General features: G+C 46.4%; 1 protein-coding gene across 4 annotated transcripts in view; it reads left to right on the top strand.

Annotated features, from left to right (window-relative positions):
• The window catches only part of CORO1C (coronin 1C), an 87,446-nt gene that overhangs the window by 4,315 nt on the left and 55,655 nt on the right, over positions 1 to 27,476 (top strand). The window contains exon 1 of one of the 4 annotated variants that reach the window (XM_089322880.1): positions 152 to 432. The exons of 2 other annotated variants lie outside the window; for them this stretch is intronic. The gene's annotated coding sequence lies outside the window, so the exon portion shown is untranslated. Of the gene's footprint in view, positions 1 to 151; positions 433 to 1,216; positions 1,240 to 27,476 lie in introns of those variants that run through there. One more of the 4 variants, XM_089322881.1, reaches the window with a different exon arrangement.

Raw genomic sequence — 27,476 nt, 5'->3', positions numbered from 1 at the left:
TCCCATTCTGCAAGGTGTCTTTTCACTTTCTTGATGGTGTCCTTTGAAACACAAACATTTTACATTTAATGACATCTAAGTCACACTTCTTAATGTGGGTGTGGATCACAGCAGTTTCTGATTCAGCCTGCTTTCTCTCTCAGCACTGCTCTTCCCATGTCTTTATCTTCATTGCCGTTCCCTGAAAGGTCACACCTTTTAAATCTGGTGCGCTTACCATGCTACCTCCTTTCCACTTTCCGAATCCCACTTGACCTTTGGGATCCAGCTTGTAAGGTTTTTTTCCCTCTTGAGAACTTCCTCATCACATCAGTAGACATTGTTCCTGCCCTCGTGGGCTGTGCATTCGTCACTGCGGTCTTCTACCAGGAAGTGGACCTGCATTTGAGGTCACAGCGTGAAAGGTCCGTCCCTATAGACAGCAGAATGCAGGTGAGAAATTCCCAGGGGAGCCACACTGAGCGTCTCCTTCCAGTAGCTTTGGTTGCCATCGCCTAATAATTATTTGCATAATGAATCATTATTGAAGTTAACTGAAAAGATCCTGGGATCAGTGTTTTTTTTTTCTGATTATTATTAGTAGTAGTATTTTTTTTTTTTTTTTTGACAGGCAGAGTGGACAGTGAGAGAGAGACAGAGAGAAAGGTCTTCCTTCCGTTGGTTCACCCTGCAATGGCCGCTGCGGCCGGCGCACCGCGTTGATCCGAAGCCAGGAGCCAGGTGCTTCCTCCCGGTCTCCCATGCTGGTGCAGGGCACAGGCACTTGGGCCATCCTCCACTGCACTCCCTGGCCACAGCAGAGAGCTGGCCTGGAAGAGGGGCAACCGGGACAGAATCCGGCGCCCCGCCCGGACTAGAACCCAGTGTGCTGGCGCTGTAGCCAGAGGATTAGCCTATTGAGCCATGGCGCCGGCCTAGTAGTAGTATTTTTAAGATTTATTTATTTGAAAGGCAGAGATACATAGGAGGGAGAATGAAAGTGAATGAGAGAGAGAGAGAGAGAATGAGAGAATGAGAGTCTTTCATCCATTGGTTCACTTGCCAAATGGTTGCAATGGCTGGGGCTGGACCAGTCCGAAACTAGGAGCCAGGAGCTTCTTCCAGATCTCCCACGTGGGTGCAGGGGCCTAAGACTTGGGCCATCTTCAGCTTCTTTCCCAGGTGCGTTAGCAGAGAGCTGTATTGGAAGTGGAGCAGCCAGACTCAAACCAGTACCCCTATGGGATGCCGGCACTGCAGGTAGAGGCTTAACCTTCTATGCCATAGTACTGGCTCCTCTGATTATTATTAATGTCTTTAACTGCTTATGTTAAAGTAGCATGAATATGTGTGGTGTTTGACTTTAGAGTTGAGATGCCTGCACTCCGTATCAGAGTGTCTGGGTTCAATAACTGGCTCTGGTTTCTGACTCCAACTTCCTTCTAATGCAGACCCTGGGAGGCTTTGGGGATGGCTTAGGGGTAGGGAGTGTCCTGAAAATGGGCCAATAAGGCCTGCAGAATCCTGGTTGGTCTTGCCCAGGCAACCGCAGGTGGGACTCGAAATTCAGTGAATCTATGGCATGCTAATTTTTAAGTTGATAATTTTGTATGACTCACAGGTGATGTTATAAACATCCAGATGGCCCTTGGCAGAAAAAAGGTTCCCACTCCTGTGAATTGGGTTCTTGCCACCCATGTGAGCGACCTGGACTGAGTTCTGGTTTACTGCTTCATGAACAAGCAGATAGAAGCTCTCTCTCCTCAAACAAACAAACAAGCAAGCCAATTTCAGCTTCCTGCCGATGTACACCTGGAAGGCAGTAGGTGGTGACTCTCACGTGTGCTAAGCCCTGGCTGTTGCAGGCATTTTGGGAATGGACCAATAGATGGATAGTCTGTCTTGCAGTTTCTCTCTCTCTCAAAAAAATAGTCAATAAGTAAAAATTTTAAAAACTAATAAAAGGAGAACAGAGGTCATTGGTAATTCCCCCCTGCCTTCGTGGCATCCAGGTCTGATTCTTACCAACAGTGTTCAGGTGTAAAACCCAGTGCTTAAAACATTTTCCTGAGGGCAAAATATTCTCGCCTAGATTTCCTCCCCCAGTGAACAGTAATGACTGATGCGCAGCCTTCTCAGGGGGCAGTTGGCCAGGGTGAGCGCAGTTAGTGGGGTGTGATTTAGCAGTACCACATGCATGTGGGCCACCCTGATGGTACTGAGTTGGTGCTGGAGCTGCCCTCATGCCCTCGTGAGAATGGCTGTAAGTCTAATAGGGGCACATACTTTCTTTTCATCTGACTTGTTAGTATTCTTGAGTTATATTTTGTACTCTTTATCTTCATTATTTTAAAAGATTTATTTTATTTATTTGAAAGAGTTACAGAGAGAGAGGTCTTCCATCTGCTGGTTCACTCCCCAGATGGCCGCAACGGTTGGAACTGTGCTGATCCGAAGCCAGGAGCTTCTTCCTGGTGTCCCACGTGGGTGCAGGGGCCCAAGGACTTGAGCCATCTTCTGCTGCCCACCAGGGTTCACATTAGCAGGAAGCTGGATCCAGCCTGATCCCAGGCACTCTGATATGGGATACAGGTGTACACATCTCAGGTGAACCCCTTTGGCCACAGGGGCCCAACACTTGGGGTGCCTTTTCTTCTTCTGTGTTCATTAAAGTGGTGAGAAGGTAGTAAGGGAGAGAAAAAACATGAATTTCAGATTTCTTCTTTGTCTCTAATGAGACTTCGCGACTGTGGGCATCTTAGCTTCTTAGTTTTCTGTTTTCAGGAACTGAGGCTGCAAAGGTACAGGCCCTCAGAGCCAGGTGAGCTGGATTTCACTCTTGGCTCCACTGCTTGCTGGCCGTCACTGCCTGAGCCCTGCTTTCCCCCTTCTGTAGTGTGGTGATGCTAATGGCTGCTTTACAGGGTCATTGTCAAGACTAAATGAGGAAGAGTATGTAAAGAGCCTGGTAATGCAGCAGACACCGAATACATTCCTCTTCCTTTCAAATGTCTGTTAGTGAATGCAGCTGCTGAAAATCAAATAGTTTATCTGTAGTTTATCTCTGATGTTAAGCTGTTGAATATAGATTCTCACTTCCACTTGAGGATTTTAGGATGAATCAAAGTTGAATTGCAGAACAGGAAAAAAAAAAGGTCTAATTTTAGGATGGAAAGGTGGTGGTAAATATGAGACACTGTTTTTTACATTTGTCAGAATTGGAAATGTCTCTTCAGTCAAGCTTCCCTTATTCTACTTGTACTATGTTGATCCGCTTGTTTTGAAGAAAATGGTTTAGTGCCTGGCAAAAGATTGATCTTTGGGGATTTGGAAAGAGCTAGCACTGCAGTGCTTGAGATACTTACCTGGTTGTGATGTGACTGGCCACGTTGTGATGAGTGTACCATTCTGTGCAGGAAAAGAGCTGCCAGGGTCTCAGGGGATGTTAAATTAGGCCTGTTGTTTGGATCTCACATTAATCACAACAGATGATTCCCCCTGTTTGCCGCAGCAATAAGAAATCAAATCAAAATAATGCAAAGGTCAGAGGAAGAGAAACTGGAATATAAATGGGAAAGCCTATGTATGATGAGACTGAAGGCTGTGATTTCAGGATACATAGTGATCTTTTTCTCTTTGCTTATATGCTTATCTGCATTTCATTTTTTAAAAAAAGATTTATTTATTTGAAAGGCAGTGTGACAGAGAGATTTTTCATCCCATTTCTCTGCCCACATGCATGTAACAGCCAGGGCTGGGCCAGGTAATCTATTCAGGTCTCCTGCTTGCATGATGGGGACTCAAGAACTTGGGGCCATCATCTGTTGCTTCCCAGGCACATTAGCAGGAAGCTGGATCTGCTTCTTCTGGGTCTCCCATGTGGGTGCAGGGGCCCAAGGACTTGGGCCATCTTGTACTGCTTTCCCGGGCCACAGCAGAGAGCTGGATCAGGTGGAGCAGCCGGGATGTGAACCAGTGCCCATATGGGATGCCGGCACTGCAGGCGGCGGCTTTACCCGCTATGCCACAGTGCCCTCCCCCCCCTTTTTTTAGGTTTACTTATTTCTTTGAAAGGCAGAGTTAAAGAGAGAGAAAGAATGACAGAGGGGTCTTCCACCTGCTGGTTTACTCCCCAAATGGCTGCAATGGTCAGGTTGTGCCAGGGCCAAAGCCAGGAGCCCGGAGCTTCTTCCAGGTCTCCCATGTGGGTGCAGGAGCCTAAGGACTTGGGCCATCTTCCACTGCTTTCCCAGGCCATAGCAGAGAACAGGATCAGAAGTGGAGCAGCCAGACTCAACCAACTGGGATGCTGGCACTGCAGGTGGTGGCTTTACCTGCTATTCGACAGCACTGGCCCCACAATGCCTGCCTCTACATTTCATTTCTTAACAACATTTTGTTTGAGAGGCAGAGAGAGAGGGAGACCTCCCATCTGCTGGTTCACTCTACAAATGCCTGCAGTGGCTCCTGGCTGGGACCAGAGCCTAGGAACTCAATCTGCATTTTCCACATGGGTGGCAAGGACCCAAGTACTTGAGTCATTACCTATCACCTCCTAGGGTGTGTATTAGCAGGAAGCTGGAATCAGGAGGCAGAGTGGAGCTGTGACTTGAATCCAGGCACTCAGATATGGGATGATGGGTCCCAAGTGGTATCTTAACTGTTGTACCCCTACACTGTTTTCTTCAAACAAAATTTGGGACCAGTATTGGTGTAGCAGGTTAAGCTACCGCTTGCGACACCAGCATCCTGTGTGGGCACCAGTTCATGTTCCAGCTGTTCTATTTCCAATCTAGCAATCTAACTCCCCCCCTCCTTTTTTTTGGACAGGCAGAGTTAGACAGTGAGAGAGAGAGAGAGAAAGGTCTTCCTTCCGTTGGTTCACCCCCAAATGGCTGCTATGGCTGACGCGTTGCGCCGATCCAAAGCCAGGAGCCAGTCACTTCCTCCTGGTCGCCCATGTGGGTGTAGGGCCCAAGGACTTGGACCATCCTCCACTGCCTTCCTGGGCCACAGCAGAGAGCTAGACTGGAAGAGGAGCAACTGGGACAGAATTCGGTGCCCCAACCGGGACTAGAACCTGGAGTGCTGGCACCGCAGGTGGAGGATTAGCCTAGTGAGCTGCGGTGCCAGCCCCTAGCTCCCTTCTAATGGCTTGGGAAAAGCAGTGGAAGACAGTCCAAGTGCATGGGCCTCTGCTGTCCATGTGGGAGTCCCAGATGAATCTCTTAGTTCCTGGTTTCGGCCTGGTCCAGAACTGGCTGTTACAGCCATCTGCAGTATGAACCAGGAGTTCGAAGATCCATGTCTATCTGTCTCTCCCTCTCTCTTTCTGTAACTCTTTTTTTTTTTTTTAAATATTTATTTAATTGAAAGCGGTACAGAGAGACAAGGATAAACAGAGAGAGAGACAGAGACAGAGAGATAGATATCTTCCATCCACTGGTTCATCCAAATGGCCACAAAGACCAGGGCTGGGCCAGGCCAGGCCAGGCCAAAGCTAGGAGCTTCTTCTGGGTCTCACACATGGGTGGGTGCAGGGGCCTCTGCTGCTTTCCCAGGTGCATTAGCAGGGAGCTGAATTGGACTTGGAGCAGCTGGGACTCCAGCTGGCGTCCACATGGGATGCCTGCACTGCAGGCTGCGACTTTAACCAGCAGAACCACAGCACTGGCCCACTGACTTTTAAGTAAAGGAATTTTTTAAAAAAAGAAAATGATGTCCAGATCAGAGCCCTCTGTTCTGCCTTCCCTTTCTATGCCCGAAGTCTGGCTTCCCGACTTCCCTAATTAAAAAAAAAAAAAATTAAGGAGCAGGTGGAGGTGTTTAGTGTAGTGGTTGAGACACTGCTTGGGATGGCCGCGTTCCATTTCAGAGTGCCTAGTGTAAGTCCTGGCTCCACTTCCGATTCTAGCTTCCTGCTAATGTATACCTTGGAAAGGCAGTAGGTGATGGCTCAAGCACTTGTGTCCCTGCCACCCATAGAGAGACCTAGGTTGAGTTCCTGGCTCTTGACTTCAGCTTGGTCCAGCACTGACTGTTGTGGGCATTTGGGGGAGTGAACCAGTGCATTTTTTTTTTTTTTTAAGATTTACTTATTTATTTGAATGTCAGAGTTGCAGATAGAGAGAGGGAGAGTTCTTCCATCCGCTGGTTCACTTCCTGATTGGCTGCAACAGCTGGAGCTGTGCTGATCCAAAGCCAGGAGCCAGGAGCTTCTTCTGGGTCTCCCATGCGGTGCAGGGGCCCAAGGACTTGGACCATCTTCCACTGCTTTCCCAGGACATAGCAGGGAATTGGATCAGAAGTGGAGCAGCTGGGACTTGAACTGGTGCCCATATGGGATGTCAGTACTACAGGTCAGGGCTTTAACCTGCTGTGCCACAGCGCCGGCCCCAGCCCTTTTTAAATAGTCTTTGACCCAGTGCAGCGGTTCCATTCTCTTAACCTTCCACCGTGATCTTTTGCCAGGTCTGCAAACAGCCTGCTCCCAGGCTTTATCTCTGCGGTTCATCACCACCACAGTTGGGAGCTTGTACTTGTGCTGTTGCTGTGTTTTCCCATATGCTCAGCTTGTTCTGGTATGAAACCACGACTTTTTTTTTTTTTTTTAAAGATTTATTTATTCATTTGAAAGTCAGAGTTTCACAGAGAGAGGAGAGGCAGAGAGACAGAGGTCTTCTATCGGATGGGTCACTCCCCAATTAGCCGTAATGGCTGGAGCTGTGCTGATCTGAAGCTAGGAGCCAGGAGCTTCTTCTGGGTCTTCCCACATGGGTACAGGGGCCCAAGGACTTGGGCCATCTTCTGCTGCTTTCCCAGGCCAGAGCAGAGAGCTGGATTGGAAGTGGAGCAGCCAGGACTTGAACCGGCGCCTATAGAGGATGCCAGCACTGCAGGCAGCAGCTTTTCCCCCTATGCCACAGCGCTGGCCCCAGCCATGACATTTTGTTTGGGCTTTCAAAAGCATTTTTAGATGGATTTTTGGAAACTTGAAAGTATATGGAGTCTCTAAGATAACGCTTTGGTAGATTGGATTTCCTGTTTCTAATGTAAAATTACTTGACAATATTTGTTGATCCTTTTTTGTTTTTTCATGCTTATGATCTGACCTTTAGTGAGCAGTGGTTGACAGGACTTTTCTCAAGTTTTTCAAAGACCAGTTAATATTACAAACGTGCTCTTGTATTGAGTCTTCAGAAAAATCAAGGGCCGGCATTGTGGTGTAGCCAGTTCATCTGCCCCTGCGATACTAACATCATATTTTGGCACCAGTTCGAGTCCTGGATGCTCCACTTGCAATCCAGTTCCCTGCTAATGTTCTGGGAAAAGCAGTGGGAGATGGCCCAAGTGCTTGAGCCCCCACTGCACATGTGGGAGACCGGAAGGAGTACCTGGCTCCTGGCTTCATCCTGGCCCTGCCCTTGCCATCGTGACCATCTGGGAAGTGAAGCAGCAGATGGAAGATCTCTGTCTCTCTCTCTCTAACTCTGTGTAACTCTGACTTTCAAGTGAATAATAAAATCTTGAAAAGAAAGAATAACCAACACTAGTAGGCCATGTGTGCCTGGGACCATGCAGATTTTAAGAGGCATAATGAAAACCACTTTCGATTAACAGAAGTAGTCATTCTGTCTCTGGAGACCAAGAGAGACTGCGAGTCTGGTGGTTTGCTGTGAGAACCTTTCTTGCACCATTGAAGAATCGTGTGTGTGTCCCCATCCTTGACAACAGAGATCTTCACCTGGGTAAACAAAGCTGGTTTTTTAATTTTTTTTTTTTTAATTTTTTGTGAGCCCATAATAGACACATGTAGGAAAGAAAGTATTGAAAGAATGAAACTTTTGGGGTATATTTCTCACTCTTTAAAAAAAAAAATGAATTCAAAAGGCAGAGTGACAGGAAGAAACAGAGAGAGTGCGCACTTCCATCTGCTGGTTCGTTACCCAAATGCCCACAACAGTGAGGGCTATCTCTGGTACTCGTCTGCATCTCCGTGTTGGGGGCAGGGACCCAAGTTCTTGGGCCATCCTCTGCTGCTTTTCCAGGTGCATTAGCAGGGAGCTGGACCAGAAGCAGAGCAGCCGGGACTTGAACTGGCACTGCTTTACGGGATGCCAGTGTCACAAGTGGTGGCTTAACCCACTGTGCCGCAGCACCAGCTGCTGTTTCCCACTCTTGACATTGCAGGGGTGCTTGACAAAATTCATAATCACCTCCTCTCTATGACAAATGTTTAATCACCATTATTTGCTTACCTCACATGAAAGATACTTAAATTCCTTTCCATAATGGTCAAGCATTCTTTTCCAGTTAAAGGTTCTAATTCCTTTCATTCTTAGGAACTTAAAGAACTGAGACTGATTTATTAATATGAAACCTTGAATGTTGCCTGAGTGGTGCCTGAGAAATCCATGTGGACTGGAGCTATCATCTCCGTTAAGCAGAGGGCTTTATTAGGAGACTAGTCACTTTACAAGCTAGATGGTAAAGTAATTTTGTGGTTAGTAGTATCTTCAGCTTAAAACTGTCATCCTAATTTTTCTTGGCAAGTTAGAGAGAGGCTGGAGCCAAGGAGGGCTGGCCACAGCTCTTCAGGGTGATAGGAGTATTTACTAAAATGTGGTTGTCTGTTTTAGAAATAGAGTAACTTCCTTAGGCCATCTCTTAGGTGGACCGCTGTTGCTTTACAGTACCACTTGTAGGACATGGTTAGCTAAGTTGAAATTCTTTCCCAGTCCCCTCTCCTCCAAGGCTGCCAGTTTGATTTTCTTAGTATAGTGATGTGGTGAACTCACTGGGCTGAACTACATTGTCAAGTGGAACATGTGCTGTGTGTGTGGCACCTATGTGGTTGTGAAGCACATGTGTCTCCGAAAGTGAATGCTGAGAGCCCAGATGCCGTCCCTGCTTGGAGGTAGTGTGTACATTTGATTTCCCACTTGGGATTGAGTTAGGTTCCAGAATCCAAGTAAGATAACCACTTAGAAAAAAAATAGATCCAGCATTCTAACTGGTGGGAAAGTTCTCAGCCTAGACTGAAGGAATCTCTTTAATTCACAGCATAGTCGTTTTAAAACACTGGGAATGGTGACCGTGGAATTCTGACTGGAAATCATGTGAAGAGGCAAGGATCCGCGATCCACCCTGCCAGCCCGCTCTGCAGGCCTGGTGGCATCCAGAGCCCGGGGGCACCCAGCTCTTCTGATCTGCACTAACCTTTCAAGTTCTTCACGGTCCTTCACCTCCTGATTTGAAGCTCTGCTCCTCTGGTTCAGCTGACCTGCTTTAAATAGTTGGAGTAAAACAATGGTTCAAATGCATTTCCACTCATGTGTTTGTAGAGGGTCTGGTTATCACGAGACTACCACTGTTATTCAGTGTTAGGATGACTACGGGCTTTGTATTGTTTCACCCAAGTCCTTTAACCTTTTAAGAGGCACACCGTTGATTTTTTTTTTTTTAAGCTTTATTTGTTTACTTGAAAGACTTAGAGGGGGAGAGAGAGAGATAGAGAGAGAGAATCTTTTCCATCTGATGGTTCACTCCACAAATGGCTGCAATGACCAGACCAAGCCAAATCCAGGAGTTAGGAGCTTCCTCCGGGTCTCCCATATGGGTACAGGGCCCCAAGCTCTTGGGTTACCCTCTATTTTGCTTTCCCAGGTACATTATCAGGGAGCTGGATTGAAAGTGGAGCAGCCAGGACTGGAACCAGTGTCCATGTGGGATGTTAGTGTTGCAGGTGGCATGGCAGCTTAACCCACTGAAACACCATCCCCCTCTGAATTCCTTTTTTTTTAAAAGATTTATTTTATTTATTTGAAAGCACTTCACTACATCATTTTCTCAGGAACCTGAATGTCATTGAAAGGGCAACCTAGTTCCATGCTTTCTATCAAAAACAGCAATAACAAGAGCTAATATTTTCAGAGTACTTATTTTTTTTTTTTTTAAGGTTTATTTTATTTACTTGAAAGGCAGAGTTACAGAGAGAGGTAGAGCCAGAGAGAGAGGTCTTCATCCTCTGGTTCACTCCCCAAATGACCGCAACAGCCAGAGCTGAGCTGATCCGAAGCCAGGAGCCAGGAGCTTCTTCCAGGTCTCCCACATGGTTGTAGGGGCCCAAGGACTTGGGCCATCTTCTACTGCTTTCCCAGGGCATATCAGAGAGCTGGATCAGATGTGGAGCAGCTGGGACTCGAACTGGCGCCCATATGGGATGCCAGCGCTACAGGCTGCAGCTTTAACTCGCTGTGCCACAGCGTCGGCCCCTCTCTGAATTCCTTTTTAAGGGCAGAGAATGTCTTGCATTTTTTTGTGCCCCCATTTCTTAATATACTGCCTGGTGCATAGTAGGTGTTTAGTAAACGTGAGCTGAATAATTGAATTTCAATTTGATAAAATATCCTGGGGGTAGAGATCTTTGGTCTTTCCAGTTTCCTGTGGTACAGAGGGACTACTAATTGTAAACGTTTGCTTATTAAGCTGTGCACCCAAGTGAGAGACCTGGAAGAGGCTCCTGGATCCTGGCTTTGGATCGGCCCAGCTCTGGCCACTGCAGCCATTTGGGAAGTAAACCAGTGGATGGAAGATCTCTCTGTCTCTTCCCTCTCTCCCTCTGTAACTCTGTCTTTCAAATAAATAAATAAATAAACCTATACAAAAAAACTGAGAATCTAACCTCATAATTCTGATTATAAATGTAAGCAAGGTGTGTGTATATACATATACATATTTGTTTATTGAAGCAAAGAATTTTGCTTATTTAAAATATAAATTCTGATGGAAAACAGGTTAACCTTACATTATGGACTTTACTGTAAATTTATTTAACTAATTTCTTGAATAAATTGAACATGTCAGTAGCATAGAGTTCTTATGGCTTTGTTTTGTAGATCATGTTAGTAGATCTGATTTTAGAAAGAATCAATGAAATAACATCCTAGTGGAAACATGCTTTCATCTGAGACTGTTAAAATTGATGGGGGTGGTGGTGGTGTTGTGTTGTAGCAGGTGAAGCCACCGCCTGTGACTCCGTCATCCCATATGGGCACTGGTTCATGTCCTGGCTGCTCCACTTTGATCCAGCTCCCTGCTAATGTCATGGGAAAAGCAGCAGAAGATGGCCGAAAATTTTGGGGCCCTGTCACCCATGGGGAAGACCCTGATGAAGGTCCTGGCTTTGCCTTGGCCCAACCCTGGCTGTTGCGGCCATCTGGGAGTGAAAAAGCAAATGGAACATCTCTCTGTAGCTCTGACTTACAAATAAACAAGTCTTTAAAAAAATTGATGAGGGAAGAACAATAATTTGCATCAAGATGAAGATATAAAGTGAAGCATTGACAAACCTGAATTTCTCTTTGCTGTGTTCTCCTTGAGTTTCTGGTTCTTCAGTGCATTGACTAACTAGAGTGTCGTCATCCCCATTCTCCCTGGAGGAGGCTGTGGGGATTGGTCTGGTGGGCCCAGAGAGGCTCCGGGCCCACCCTAGAGGAACACCAGGCAGCTCTCGGGGCATTTGAGTGACTCCTGGAGCTCCAAGGATCTAATGTGTTTGGAATTCCTTTGACTCAATTTCACAAGAACTGAGAAGACAGGAAAAATTGGGTACCATTTCAACTGGTAAATGATCTCATCTTTTAAGAATACATTTGTATAAAAATTTGAAAACGAAGGCTTTGTTTCTATTAGATATATATTATTAGATATATATATATATATATATATATATTGTGTTTTTTTGACAGGCAGAGTTAGACAGTGAGAGAGAGAGAGAGAGAAAGGTCTTCCTTCCGTTGGTTCACCCCTCAAATGGCCACTATGGCCAGTGCATTGCGTTAATCTGAAGCCAGGAGCCAGGTGCTTCCTCCTGGTCTCCCATGCAGGTGCAGGGCCCAAGGACTTGGGCCATCCTCCACTGCACTCCCAGGCCACAACAGAGAGCTGGCCTGGAAGAGGAGCAACCAGGACAGAATCTGGTGCCCCAGCCGGGACTAGAACCCTGGGTACCAGTGCCACAGGCGGAGGATTAGCCTAGTGAGCCGTGGCGCTGGCCATCTATTAGATATTATAAATTGCCACAAAAATTGTGTATGCATGTGTGTGTTGGTGTGAGAGAGAGAGAGACCTTAGAGATAACTGCAAACTGTGAATGTAGCTGGCTGCCTAAAAGGATTAGAGGATGGGAGACTCCCCCCATCTTCTTAAAAATGATTCTTCCTGCTTTCATTTGTGTGTAGGGTATTTCTCTGTTAGTTACTATTTTATAGTTTAATTAATCTAACAGAGAAGTAAACATTGTAGTTGCAAGTCTTGATGGAGTTTGGGAGGAAAATGTAATTGGGATTGCTTGGGGTTACAGTTTTACCAGCTCCTGCTACTGGAAGCATCTTGGAATAGACCATTGACTCTGAGAATACTTAGCTCAACTGTTTCCTCCTGAAAGTGGGCTTTATTTATTTGTTTCCACTTCCCTGGAGGTATTTCCATTTTATCGGAGCCTGAGACTTTTTTTTTTTTTTTTTTTTTTTTTTTTGACAGGCAGAGTGGACAGTGAGAGAGAGAGAGACAGAGAGAAAGGTCTTCCTTTTGCTGTTGGTTCACCCTCCAATGGCCGCCGCGGCCGGTGCGCTGCGGCCGGCGCACCGCGCTGATCTGATGGCAGGAGCCAGGAGCCAGGTGCTTTTCCTGGTCTCCCATGGGGTGCAGGGCCCAAGCACCTGGGCCATCCTCCACTGCACTCCCTGGCCACAGCAGAGAGCTGGCCTGGAAGAGGGGCAACCGGGACAGAATCCGGCGCCCCAACCGGGACTAGAACCTGGTGTGCCGGCGCCGCTAGGCGGAGGATTAGCCTAGTGAGCCGCGGCGCCGGCGGAGCCTGAGACTTTTTAAAGTTATTGGGTGGTGGTGCAGTATTTATTTGGTAGTAACTGCATTCTCTCCAGCTAGTTACATTCTTACAGTTTCTTGTACTATGTTGTGGATAGTGATACTGTGTTTTCACACACACACACACACACACACACTCCCCAACCTTTAGAAGAGTGGTGTACTGCTGAGGAGATGGTTTGTAAGTTTCCTCCAAAGGATGAGGCAGGGGCCGGCACTGTAGTGTAATGGGTAAAGCTGAAGCCTGCAGTGCCTGCATCCCATATGAACTCTGGTTCGAGTCCTGGCTGTTCCACTTCCGATCCAGCTCTCTGCTGTGGCCTGGGAAAGCAGTAGAAGATGGTCCAAGTCTTTGGGCCCCTGCACCCTTGTGGGAGATCTGGAGGAAGCTCCTAGCTCCTGGTTTCGGATCAGCTTAGCTTCGGCCATTGCGCCGTCTGGGGCATGAACCAGTGGATGGAAGACCTCTCTCTCTCTCTGCTTCTACCTCTCTGTAACTCTGACTTTCAAAAAAATAAAAATAAATCTTTAAAAAAAAAAAGATGAGGGCCAGCGCTGCGGCTCACTAGGCTAATCCTCCGCCTTGCGGCGCCGGCACACCAGGTTCTAGTCCTGGTCGGGGCGCCGGATTCTGTCCCGGTTGCCCCTCTTCCAGGCCAGCTCTCTGCTGTGGCCAGGGAGTGCAGTGGAGGATGGCCCAGGTGCTTGGGCCCTGCACCCCATGGGAGACCAGGAGAAGCACCTGGCTCCTGCCATCGGATCAGCGCGGTGCGCCGGCCACAGTGCGCTGGCCACAGCGGTCATTGGAGGGTGAACCAACAGCAAAGGAAGACCTTTCTCTCTGTCTCTCTCACTATCCACTCTGCCTGTCAAAAAAAAAAATTAAAAAAAAAAAAAAAGATGAGGCAGACTAAAATATTTTTCCTAAGGTGCCATAAAATTTGAAAGGGTATACTTTCCTATTTAAATAGGATTTCTGAAAATTCTGGAATCATAAGATTTTTATTATAAATGGTGTTACTTTCATTTTCCAATAGAATGCTCAGTATGTTTTTCTTCAAGCTCCAGACACCTTTGCAAATAATCTGCCATAACTTTAAAGCCACACATGCAGGTATTAATCTAAGAAGGAAAACTTTTTTTATGTTTAAAAACATCTTCCCTAGATTTTACTCGTAGGCATTCTACTCATAGAGAGACAGCTCTTCAGCCACGTGGCCCCCCAAGTCAGAATCAGCATCACAGTGGATGCCTCCCCCACATCTGAAAGTTTCAGATCCGGTTGAAATCGCGTCTGCCGGCTCCCCCAGTTATCCCTGTTGCCACTGGGATGGTCACTTCCAGCCTGGACGAGTGCAGTGACTTCCTGACTGCCATCCCCAAATCCACTCAGATCCTCCCACCTGCACATCCGTTCTCTAGGTAGCATTCTGAGGGACATTTTTCAGTGCAAATCTGATTTTGCCACACACTCACACTTTGAAAAATTTCCTGTGGCTCCCAGGAGGTTTCAGGTACAGGTGAAGTCCTTAACATGGCCTTCGGGGCCCTGCCCCTGTGCCATGGCCCTGTGTGGTTGGACCCTGCTGAGTCTCTGGCCTCTTCTAGCCTGACTCTGGCTGCAGTTCCTCCTGGCTTTTGGTGGCCCAGGTTCTGAGGAGTGCTTGACTGATGCTTTACACTTGTTGCTCCTCCCTGCTGGGACTCACTTTTCTCTTCTTAGGTGTTCTTTGGTTTTGGCTGAAGTGGCACTTCTCTGAGCCCTCGGGCCCGGGGCTGTTGCTCTGATGATTGACTCCTTTGGCTCATGTGCTCCTGTATCCCAACCCTTGTTGTAGCAGTGCAGTCGCATGTGTGAGAACATCCTGCGAGCTCCATGAGAACAGGGGCCCGGTTGTGCCCACAGAGGCGAGCACGGCACCAGCTGCGTAGTCAGGTTCAGTAAATGAACAACCGGGACCAAGGAGCCCTTCGGCATTCCCAGCTGAGTGTGTGTGGTAACCCGCAGATTCTGGCAGCTGGTTTGGTTCTCCTTGAGTGGTGTGTGTTTTACTGGGGAGAAGTGGACTGGATTCCAGTGAAAGGAGGAGTCGCTGTGGACTCAGCCTTCGGATTATGGTGGCACTCTAAATCACTTATTTTACACTTGAAGAGACCCAGGACCAGAAACCCTGAGTGATGTAAATGGGTGGGTGACTGTCAGGATAAGCTTAGGTCTGGTGGTCCTGTCTTCCTTACTCTTTCCTTGAAACATTGTCAGGAGTGCATGTTTTTTGTTGTTGTTTTGTTTTTGTTTGTTCTAAAGATTTATTTATTTACCTGAAAGATAGAATTAGAGAGAGAGAGAGAGAGAGAGAGAGGTCTTCCATCCTCTGGTTTACTCCCCAAATGGCTGCAATGGCCGGAGCTGGGCCAATCCAAAGCCAAGAGTTAGGAGCGTCTTCTGGATCTCCCACATGGGTGCAGGGGTCCAAGATCTTGGGCCATCTTCTACTGCTTTCTCAGGCCATAGCAGAGAGCTGGATTGGAAGTGGAGCAGTTGGGACTTGAACTGGCACCCATTGGGATGCTAGCACTGCAGGTGGCGTCTTTACCCACTACACCACAGTGCCAGCCCCACAGAAATTCTTTAGTTGAAGATGATTATTATGTATTTCCTAAGGATATATTTATTTTGAAAGAGTTAGAGAGAGAGAGAGATCCATCTTCCATCCTCTGGTTCACTCCCCAGATGGCTGTACAGCCAGTGGTAGGCCAGGTCAAAGCCAGGAACCAGGAGCTTCATATGAGCCTCCCATACAGGTGGCAGGGACCTAAACACTTGAGCCATGTTCCACTGCTTTTCCCAGGCCATGAGCAGGGAGCTGGATCGGAAATGGAGCAGCCGGGACTTGAACCAGCACCCATATGGGATACTGGGGTCACAGGTGGCGACTTTACCCACTGGGCCACAATGCTGGCACCAATTATTTTAGTTTTTGTTATGGCTGGTTTTCCCCATGATTAACTAGTCTTACATTTCCTTATAAAAAATGGCTTTTTAAAAAAGTTCAGTAATTTCATTTCTTGGTATAAGAAAATTGCCCAAGAATTATTGAAATTTTATTCCAAGAGAAACTCTATTTGACTCAATAGTGGAAAACAGACTCAGCAAGTTTAAACAGTCATACACAGGTTTTTTTTTTTTTAACTTGTTATTGATAAGAAAACTAGGTCATCAGTATTGAAAATATTTTGAAGCACACTCATGGATTAATTTTTCAGTGAGATTGTTGATTTGTTCATTTCTGTGCAAATTCTGCAGTTGGCTTGAGAACGATTGGGTTTAATTTGACTGACTGAGTTGTGTTCTGCTCTCTGAACAGAGATAGAATTGAGCTCTGATTTTGGTTTCCCATGGTGCCCTGTAGGGAGACTCTGCTGCTTTGGGATTTCCCGTGGTTGCACAGTGTTCTCTGGGGCAGGCAGTGCCTACCTCTGTCGTCACAATGATGTTTCTTCAGCAGCCCTTCAGAGCTCCCAGGACGGGGAGAAGTAATGGGGATTATACAGGTGCCCGAGAGAAGCAGCAAACTGGGAGATGTGAGGAACTACAGACATGTCATCCTGTACATTATCTCTATAATAAAAATGTGTATTCTTAAAAGATTTATTTATTTATTTGGAAGAGTTAGAGAGAGGGCAAGGCAGAGACAGACATCTTCTATCCATTGGTTCACTCCCCAGATGGCTACAATGGCCAGGGCTTCGCCAGGCCAAAGCCAGGAGCTTCGTCCAGGTCTCCTATGTTGGTGGAGGGGTCCAAGCACTTGGGCCATCTTCCACTGCTTTCCTGGGCACATTAGCAGGAGCTGGACTGGAAGTAGAGCAGCCAGGACTTGAACCCGTGTTTATATGGGATTGCTGATACTGCAGGTGGCAGCTTAGCCTGCTGTGCCACAGCACTGGCCCCTGTCTTTAGGATCTTTGTGTGTTTTGCTGTTCATTCCACACTCACTTCTTGTCAGTGAGTGTTGATGAGCGATGATAATGGTCGTCCCCAGTTTGTCTGTGAGAATGCGTATAGAAGGGAAAATAGAAAAGCCGGAGTTTATTCTTCTTAGAAAGGTTTAAAAAGTATAAAACATCTTCATTAACCCTCACATTTAAAAAACTCTCTTTGATGTATACATTTCCAGTGTTTTATGCGTGTTTCCGTGTTGTTTTCTTCTCAGATGGTTGAGTACATAGACCTGGCTTAATCCTAAAGGTTTTCAACCAGAAGTAAAGATTACTTCCTTGGACACACCTCTTTCTCTCTGTTGTTTGTCTTGTATAGAATGCTTACAGTCAGTTTCTATATTTTGATTTTTCCATTTTTTTATGCTTATAAAGTATAGGCAAAAGTAACTTCACACTTAAGAATTGTACAAGCTGGTCAAATAAACCTATGGGCTATGGAGGCAGTACCCCCACAACGGAGCCCCTAGTGTTGTTGACTGACTTCTGGAAGGTGATCTGTATGGGTGATTTGGGACAATGATTGGAAAAGTATAAAAGTTAATGGGGTGAAAAGTTGACTTCTTTGTACTTTGTGGTTCAAGGCAATTGTGTCTCAGAAACTTTTTAAGCAGCTGTTAAGTTTTCTGACATTTATATTTATTTATTTAAAAGTCACAGACAGAGAGCACGACAAAGTCTTCTGTTTGCTGGTTCACTTCCCAGATGTCTGCAGCAGCTAGCACCGGGCCATGCTGGAGCCAGGACTCAATCCGCGTCTTCCATGTGGGCAGTGCTTGACCCATTCACCTGCTGCCTCCCGTGGTGCACATTAGCAGGAAGCTGGATTCAGAAGTGGAGTTGGGACTCAAACCCAGGAACCCAAATATGTTTGCCAGTGTCCCAAGCCACTTTTTTTTTTTTGGCCAGGCAGAGTTAACCAGTGAGAGAGAGAGAGAGACAGAGAGAAAGGTCTTCTTTCCGTTGGTTCACCTCCCAAATGGCTGCTATGTCCGGTGCATTGCGTTAATCTGAAGCCAGGAGCCAGGTGCTTCCTCCCAGTCTCCCATGCGGGTGCAGGGCCCAAGCACTTGGGCCATCCTCCACTGCACTCCTGGGCCACAATAGAGAGCTGGACTGGAAGAGGAGCAACCGGAACAGAATCTGGCACCCCGACCAGGACTAGAACCAGGGGTGCCTGCGCCGCAGGTAGAGGATTAGCCAAGTGAGCCGTGGGGCAGGCCTCCAAGCCATGTCTTAAGTGTTGCACCAAATACCTGCCCTTCAGAAATTGTTTGGATGAGTCACATGATGTCTCAGGATTGAAAAAAAAAAATGGCAGGCCTGGAATGGAAGAGCTCTGGGATCCTCTCCAGCCCAGATTTCCATGAGACCCATTTACCCATTTATCTGGGTGAATCATGGGAGGAAGCTCTCTGTAAGGTCAGACAGAGCTCAGAGGTTACTGTCCTTTCCCTAGCGGGGCATTTTGGAACCATCCTGAGATTGCTGCGGGCTGAGGGGCCTTCTTGGCCTGCTGAGCACTGGAGTAATTCCTTGATGCCCGGGGATGGTCTCAGCAAATGGGCTGAGCAGGATTTTGCTGCTAGTAGGGGTTTTCCTGGATGTGTTCTAGCAGGATGTGTTTCCTTTCGTTTGAACCATAGAAGTACAGCTGCTGGAATCTTTAAACAGATAGCTTTTCAATAAACAGGAAAATGTCAAAGTTGCCATTTTTTATGAGACTGATGGAAGTTGACAGAGAATAGAAGAATAGTAGTAACATTTAGTCAGGTGTTCTGCGTGTATTTTAACTGGTGCCATTACTGTATAAACGCCTTGTCTACATTGTTTCCTCCTACATAAATTTCCTGTTGTAACCCATCCTTCATAATCTGCGGGGAATTGGTTCGAGGACACCGAACAAACACCAAGATCCTTAGGTGCTCAAGTCTCTTATAAGATGGTGTAATATTTGCATGTAACCTTCCCATACACTTTAAGTCATCTCTCGATCACTTACAGCATCTAATACAATGTAAATGTTATGTAGAATGTTCTTATGCTGTATTGTTTTGAGAATAATGACAGGAAAAAAGTCTGCATGTACAGTTAAACTTTTTTTTTTTTTATTTCATTCCATGGTTGGTTGAGTCCACATATGCAGAACTCATGGATACGGAGTGCTACTGTATAACTTGGGCTGGCAGTGCTGCAGGAAGCATGCCATCGCACTCTTCTGCATTTTGGAGTATCACTTGACTGTAAGGGGAATTTTATTATAGTAGTCATTTCAGCAAACCTTTTCCTGGCTTATGAAATAAGTCCTTAAACCATAGAGGTAGACTTACATTTACTGGTTGTTTTAGGCTAAGATGTTCAGCCAACATGTAAAGGAAATTTAATTGGGTTTTTGTTTCATTAGATGTCTAGTATCATGAATATCAGTGACTAGCTTTTATTAATTTTTATTTAAAAATTTTTTATTAGAGAGAAAGATACAGAGAGTGCTCACCTCCCCTGATTCAGTCCCTAAATGCCCCCAGCAGCCAGGGCTTAACTGGAGTCGGAGCCTGGGACTTAATTCAGGTGTCCCGTCTGGTTTACAAGAAGCAAATCACTTGAGGCAGTCACTTGAGCAAGAGGCCAATTACTTGAGTTGCCACTCAGGGTGCACATTAGCAGGAAACTGGAGATAGGAACCAAAGGTTATCAAACCAAACCAACATCTTAATCACTGGACCAAATGTACACCTGGTTAGCAGCTTTTAGATTCACTTTATTAGAAGCTAAAGACAGAAGGAGGGGAGCCGGTGCTGTGGCGTAGCAGGTAAAGCCTTCACTTGCAGTGCCAGCATCCCATATGGGTGCTGGTTAGAGACCCGGCTGCTCCAATCCAGCTCTCTGCTATGGCCTGGGAAAGCAGTAGAGGATGGCCCTGCATGGGAGACCTGGAGGAATCTCCTGGCTCCTGGCTCTGGATTGGTGCAGCTCCGGCCATTGCAGCCAATTGGGGAGTGAACCATCAGATGGAAGATCTCTCTCTCTCTCTCTACCTCTGCCTCTGTAACTCTGCCTTTCAATAAATAAATAAAATCTTAACAAAAAAAAAAAAAAAAAAAAAAAAAAAAGAAGACAGAAGGAGGGGCCGACGACAGAAGGAGGGGCAAGGTGTTTGGCCTAATGGTTAAGACGCCTGCCTCCCATATTGGAGTTCTTGGGTTTGATGCTGTGCTCTGTTCCTACAGACCTTGGAGGCAGTGGTGATGGTGTTTCCATTCCTGCCACCAACTTGGCAGGAGACCTGAGTTAAGTCATTGGCTGCTGCCTTTGGCTGTAGGCAGGGGCTGTTGTTTTGGTTAGTAAATGAGAGGGTGGGGGCTTGCTTCCTCTTCAACTGAAAAACGAGTATGTTATCTGCTTACTAAAATTTTAATTATGTGGCCAGCGCCATGGCTCAGTGGGTTAATCCTCCGCCTACGGACACTGGCATCCCATATGGGTGCCAGTTCTAGTCCTAGCTGCTCTTCCAATCGAGCTCTCTCCTGGGAAAGCAGTGGAAGATGGCCCCTGCACCTGTGTGGGAGACCTGGAGGAAGCTTCAGGCTCCTGGCTTCAGATGGGCCCAGCTTCTGGCTGTTGAGGCCATTTGGGGAGTGAACCAGCAGTAGGAAGACCTTTCTCTCTGTCTCTCCTTCTCACTGCTCTCAAATAAATAATAAAATAGTAACAAAAATAAATTTTAATTATTATAGTGCTGGACAGTCAAAACCTAACCCATAATCTTTTTTTTTTTTTTTTTTAAGGTTTATTTATTTGTTAGAGAGGCAGAACAGAGAGAGAGAGAGGTGTCTTTCATCCACTGGTTCACTTGAGAGAGAGGTCTTCCATCTCTGGTTCATTCCCCAACTGGCTGCAACAGCTGGAGTTGAGCCAATCCAAAGCCAGGAGCCAGGAGCTTCTTCCAGGGTGGCATTAGCAGGAAGCTGGGTTGGCAGAACAGGGACATGGACCTGGGAAAGTAGGTGTCACAAGCCATGCCAGATGCCTGCTCTGACAGTGCCAGTCTTGTTGAAACTGTGGGTAGACCATGGGAGACCAGGAGAAGCACCTGGCTCCTGCCTTCGGGTCAGTGCAGCGCGCTGGCCGTGGCAGCCATTGGAGGGTGAACCAACGGCAAAGGAAGACATTTCTCTCTGTCTCTCTCTCTCTCTCACTGTCCACTCTGCCTGTTAAAAACAAAACAAAACAAAACAAAACAAAAAAAACAAAACTGTGGGTAGAGTGATAAATTACATCTCGCTAAGGTCTTAGGTAAGGTTTGTCTCCACTTTTTTTTTTTTTTTGCGAAAAAAAATTTTTTTTTTGACAGGCAGAGTGGATGAGAGAGAGACAGAGAGAAAGGTCTTCCTGTGCCGTTGGTTCACCCTCCAATGGCCGCCGCGGCCGGCGCACCGCGCTGATCCGATGGCAGGAGCCAGGTGCTTCTCCTGGTCTCCCATGGGGTGCAGGGCCCAAGCACTCGGGCCATCCTCCACTGCACTCCCTGGCCACAGCAGAGAGCTGGCCTGGAAGAGGGGCAACCAGGACAGAATCCGGTGCCCTGACCGGGACTAGAACCTGGTGTGCCGGTGCCACAAGGCGGAGGATTAGCCTATTGAGCCGCGGCGCCGGCCTCCACATTTTCATGAAATTTAAAACCATATTGCCTTGTCCGGATAGCTTTCTGTCACATCATCTCCCACTTTATTGCTGAGATGATCCGTCGTGGACTTTGTGCCTGTTATGTATTAGTTAAGGAATTTTTCATTTACTCTTTTTGATGTGTTGGAGAATTAGATTCTTTTATTGCTTTAGTGTTGAGAGAAAACTAGTTGCCTGGTTTGGTTTGGCTAGTTTTAAGGCACAGTAGGTAATAAAAGTGGACACTGTGGTGGGAAGTAAGTGGATTAAGCCACCACTTGGGATGCCTGCATTCCAAATCTGAGCACCAGTTTGAGGCCCAGCTAGTCCATGATTCTGATCCTGCTTCCTGCATGTGCATGTGGGAGGCAGCGGATGATGGCCCTGACACCCACGGGAAGACCCAGATGGAGTTTTGGCTCCTGGCTTTGGCCTGGTCCAGCTCTGGCTGTTGTGGGCATTTGGGGAATGAACCAGTGAATGGAAGATCTCTCTCTCTCTTTTCCTCTTTCTTTGTCACTCTGCCTTTCAAATAAGTGAATATATAATCTTAAAAAACAAAACAAGAACTCCAAAGTTTGATGATATGACATCTTAATTTGAACATTTAAACTGAACATTTTTTAACTTGGTGAAACAGTAATGCCATTTGACAACACAGGAAACTGTCAAGAATAGGGAATTTTTTGTGTTTGGGATACTTCTCATTTTCTTTTCCTTTGAAGAAATTAAAGTTTGTAAATACCTTGCTGAGGTGGGAGAACATAAATTTAAGATTTATGTTATTTTATTTGAAAGACAGAGTTACAAAGCGAGGGAGAGACAAGGAGAGAGAGAGAAAGAGATCTTCCATCTGTTGGTTCACTGTCCAATGGCTGCAGTGGCCAGGGCTGGGCCAGGCTGGAAGCCAGGAGCCAGGAGTTTCACCCTTGTCTCAGTTCTCAAAGCACGTAGACCATCTTCAGCTGCTTTCTGGGGCACATTACCAGGGATTGGAAGTGGAGCAACCAAGACACAAACTGGCATCCATAGGGGAGGTCGGCGTTGCAGGTGGTGCCTTAACCTGCTATGCCACAAAGCCAGCCAACTGATAACTGATGCTGTTTTTCTTACTTGAAAATCATACTTGGAGCTCATTGATTGGGTTTGCCTCCTTGGTAGGGAAACCTGTTAGTGGGTTCTCAAACAATAGTCACTGACGTTTATCAGACTGTATACTATGCTTTAGATTCAGACATTTTAGAGACTAAAAAAAAAGTTTTGTTGATCTAATCCCTATTCTATGTGATTCAGTCATTTGAAGTGTGTGGTTCAGTGGTTTTTAGTGTGATCACAAACAATGTGCCATCATTACCAAAGTCTGTATTACAAATTTTGATTTTCTCAGACAGAAACCCTGTCCCCTTCAACTTTAGCTGTATCTCCCATGGTCCTATTTCTCTTTTACCCTTTAGCTCTAACCAACCACTAATTATTTCCTGTCTGTATAGATTGGCCTATTCTGGATTTTATACAATAGAATCATAATAAGTAGTTTTCTAACTGGTTTTTTCCACTTGTAATATTTTTAAAGTTCGTCTGGGTTATAGAATGTATTAATACTTTATTACTTTTTATTGCTGAATAATATTCCATTGTATGAACAATATCATTCATCTAATGGATAACCAACATTTGGGTTGTTTCTACACTTTGACCATTGTGAATAATGCTGCTGTTAGCATTCTTGCTCAGATATTTATTTTCAAGTAGTTGCACCATTTTACATTCCCATGAGCAGTGTATGAGGGTTCAGATTTGTTTATTTGAAAGGGAGAATTACAGAGAGGGAGAGCTTCCATCCAATAGTTCACTCCCCAAGGGCTGCAAAGGCCAGGCCAAAACCAGGAGCCTAAAACTCTATCCAGGTCTCCCACATGGGTGGTAGAGGCCAAGTACTTGGACTATCTTCTGCTGCTTTCCTAGGAGCATTAGCAGGGAGCTGGATCAAAAGTGGAGCAGCCAGGACTCAAACCAGTGCTCATATGGGATGCTTGCATTGCAGGCAGCATTTTAACTCTCTGTGGCACAACACTGGCCAGAGATGTGATGTTCTCATTGATTTCCTTTATCAGGTTGAAGAAGTTTCCTTCTATTCTTAGTTTGTTGAGTCTTTTATCTTGAAAGGCTGCTGGATTTTGTCCAATGCCGCCTTTGTGTGTCAGATGATCAAGCAATTTTTTTTGTTGTTGTTTGATAAAGGTGTATTGTATTGGTGTTGAACCAACCTTACATTCCTGGGATAAATCCCAGTTGGTCATGGCCTATAATTTTTTAATGTATTGCTGGATTTAGTTTGCTAGTATTTTGCTGAGGATTTTTTATCCACATTCATAAAAGATACTGGTCTTAGGGCCAGTGTTATAGCATGGTAGATTAAGCGGCCACCTGCAGTGCCAGCATCCCGTATAGGTGCCAGTTCAAGTCCCAGCTGCTACACTTCTGATCCACCTTCCTGCTAATGCACCTAAGAAAGCAGTGGAAGATGATTCAGGTGCTTGGGATCCTGCAACCACGTGGGAAACCCAGATGATGCTCCTGGCTTCAGCCTGACCCAGCCCCAGCCGTTTTGGCCCTTTGGGGAGTGAACCATTGGATGTAAGATTCTCTCACTCTTGCTCTCACTCTCTCCTTTACTGTATTTCTGCCTTTCAAATAAATGAATAAATCTTTCAAAAAAAATAATGATACTTATAATAAGAATTTAAACCAATAACTGACAAAGGAAGTCCAGGTCCAGATGCCTTGCCCATCCTAGGAACTCCATCCTAGAAAAGCACTGCTTTCCTAGGCACACTGACAGGGAGCTGAATCTGAATTGGAGCAGCCAGGATCAAACCAGCGCCCACGTGGGATGCCGGTACCGCAGATAGCTTAACCCACTACGCCATGGCACCGGCCCTTATCTTTGTTTTCTAGGTGAAGAAACTGAGATTGAGAGAATTCAATTATACGTGGCACAGCTGGAGTTTGAATCCAGATTACTTTTTGTCAATTAATAGGATGATGACAATAGTTGGCACTGATTGGTTTTGTGTGTCTTACTGTGCAAGGTGCTATAACACAGTAGCCTCCGTCACCATCCTGTAGCTAACTGTAACCTTTAATGTTCCCTTGAGCTTGTATGCATTGTATCCATTTTCAGATAGAGAATCTGACACAGAGGTTGCCCTAGTGCACCATGGCCAGGAAGTAAGTGCTACAGCTGCGCCTCTCACTCATGAGACTCCGACTGCGGCTTGCTCCGGCAGTTGCTAGTCTCTATTGTGTGCTTGGGAGGCCGAGACATTGTCTGTGGCAAAAGCAGCTGTGCCACATGTGCACAGCTGAACCCAGATCTTGGTCGACCTTGGCTGTGAATGGGTGCACACTGTCCCTCAAGCTCCACTTCACCGTGCCTGACTTAGTGTAGCACTGTGGAAACAGTTTTCTCACTCTGCTCTGTAGCTAACCTTCTACTGTGTGAGTCTAGCAAAAGAATCTCCTTCATTCAATAGTAGTCAGGATGAAAATGAGTAGTCATTATGCATAATACAACACTGATTCTTAAGGTATCGTATATGTTTATTTTTATTTGAGGAGAGAGAGCAAGTACACTCCTGTTACGGGACTATGAAGGCGATCTTGGCTCTTGTCTTACTTTGTAAAAGAATTTCCACAGAGACAGGGAGAGTGAGCACAGCAAGATTTATTTAAGTGATAAACCTCCTGCCACAGCAGTCAGGAGGAAGTGCCCCAAGGGAGCTGAGTCTTTTATACTTGAAAGGGGCTCCCTTGATTTAGCCAATCAGGGGAGAAGCGGAGTAACAGCTAATGATCATTCAGAGGCCTGGGATAGTAATCAATAAGAGGCAAGGACAAAAATCCATCAGAGGATTGGAACTGTAGTCCTGCCTAGCTTGCTTCTGTTAAACTAAAAACCCATCAGAGGGGTGGGAATTGGTAACCTTGTCTAGCCTAACCTCATGATAAAAAGAAAATAAATGTTGCTACTTGCAGCCTATGGGAGGAAGCAAGTGTATTGTCCATTCTTAAAGGGGTTCTGGCCCTTTTCTCATTCCAACGGGGACCTGACCTAACAGCCCTGCTAACTCCTTACACTCCCATTTGCTGGTTCATTCCCCAAATGCTGACAGGAAAGGAGAGCAGGGGGTGGGGCTAAAGCTAGGAGCAGGGAACCCAATCGAGGTCTCCCACATGGATGTTGAAGACCCCTAACTACTTATGCCATCACTGTCGCCTCCCGGGATCTGCCTTAGCAGGAAGCTGGAATCAGGAGCTGGAACTGAAAGTCAAACCCAGGCACTCCAGTGTGGGAAATCCGTGTCCTGATTGGCATCTGAAGTGCTAGGCCAGCCCCCCACCCTTAAGGTATTTCAGTATGTAAGTCAGCCTGCAGATTTGTATAAAAAAGAGAATCAAAGCACTTTACCTATTTATATTAGTCTTTATATTATAATGAAGTTGGTGTCAAGCTTATTTGAGTGCTGGAGAAAAGTGTCTCTATTTTTCAAGTTAAAGGCTTTTTTCAAATGTCCATTCACCTTTAAAAATGAGGTTGTTAAGGCTGACCTGATGCCTTCCTGGGTGGAGGAGCTGGTGGAGGGCAATGAGGTTTAATTTTCTACAGGGGAGCATCCCGGTATCTTGGGAGCAAGGAGGAACAAGGGGCAGGAGATGGTGAGGTGGACCTGCTCACACCTCTGCTCGCTTGTGATGCTTTGGGGTTTATACCTGCTTTTATTCCTTTACTGTTATTTTATTAGTGTTTCAGGAAGGTGTGGCCATAAGTGCCATTTATTTCTATTTTTGTAAATTATGTCTTCATGTCCTTTACCTAATTTTATATTGTATGAATTTGTGAGAACTTTTTATACATGAAGGATGTTACCTTTTAGACGTGAGTTTTCCTTTTTCTTCTATGTCCGCTCACTTTTGAAACACGTGCAGGTGGGTGCAGGTGGGGGTTCCCGCTTCTGCCATTGTGGTTGTGTAAGGAAGGGACTCCTGATGCGAGCTGGCTGTTCCTTGGCTTTTGGTGTGCTTTCTTTTGGTTTTTCACTATTTCATGGAAGTCCTGCTTGAAAAGGATACATGCTGTTTCACAAAAGAAGGGCCATGACCAAGTGGACGTGTGTCATTTGCCATCTCCCCTACCAGATGCTGGAATGTATGGACCTAGCTCTCAGCTGGAAAGGTCTGGCAACAGCTGGGCTAAGGAGCACAGACTTCCGGCGGCCTGCCAAGAGTCTGTTGCCTCAGCCCAGCTCAATGCCCTTGCTTGGAGAGAGGCCACTTTTGCACATGTCTTGGAAGGGTGGTGGAAGGAAGCCTGGCAAGGAGAAGTTCTCTCTGCACGTAGCAGTGGGCCCAGGTATAAGGTTGCCACAAAACACACCCGACACCCGGGTAAGGGAAGGGTTTATTGGGGAAAACCCAGCAGGCTGGAGGGAAAGGCCGAGGAAGGAAGGAAGAGAGAGGAGAGTGTAAGAGAGAGAGACAGAGATGGAGGTCAAGAGGCAGAGAGGAAGGAAGAGAGAGAAGAGAGGAGCGAGGAGACGAGAGCGAGAGGAGAGAGGAACCGAGAGAGCAGAGAGTGAGCAAGAGAGGAGAGGGGAGAGAAGCCGAGAGAGCCACGTGTTCAGGAACAGGCCCTTTTAAAACTTTGCTGGAGGGCGGGCAGGGAAGCAGAAGCCCCAATCCCATTAGGATGGGGGTGGAGCTTGACAACCACGGTTGGGCCGTGTGGCCACCTGGCTTCCAGCAGTGGCGGCGGGGGCTGGAGCCTAGGATGGTGTCAGGGTGTAGATGGCGCCATTTTCCTAACACCAGGGCCATGAGGCAGGGAATTGGAGGAAAGGAATGAGCAACAGCTCACCATGTGTCCCATCTGGCAGGAGTGGCCA

Source organism: Oryctolagus cuniculus, chromosome 21 (assembly GCF_051225735.1).
Source record: "Oryctolagus cuniculus isolate XC-2025 breed Fujian yellow rabbit chromosome 21, ASM5122573v1, whole genome shotgun sequence".
NCBI classification, from domain to species: Eukaryota; Metazoa; Chordata; class Mammalia; order Lagomorpha; family Leporidae; genus Oryctolagus; species Oryctolagus cuniculus.
The sequence above is the reverse complement of the archived record's forward strand: the minus strand, read 5'-3'. Positions and strand labels throughout refer to the sequence as shown.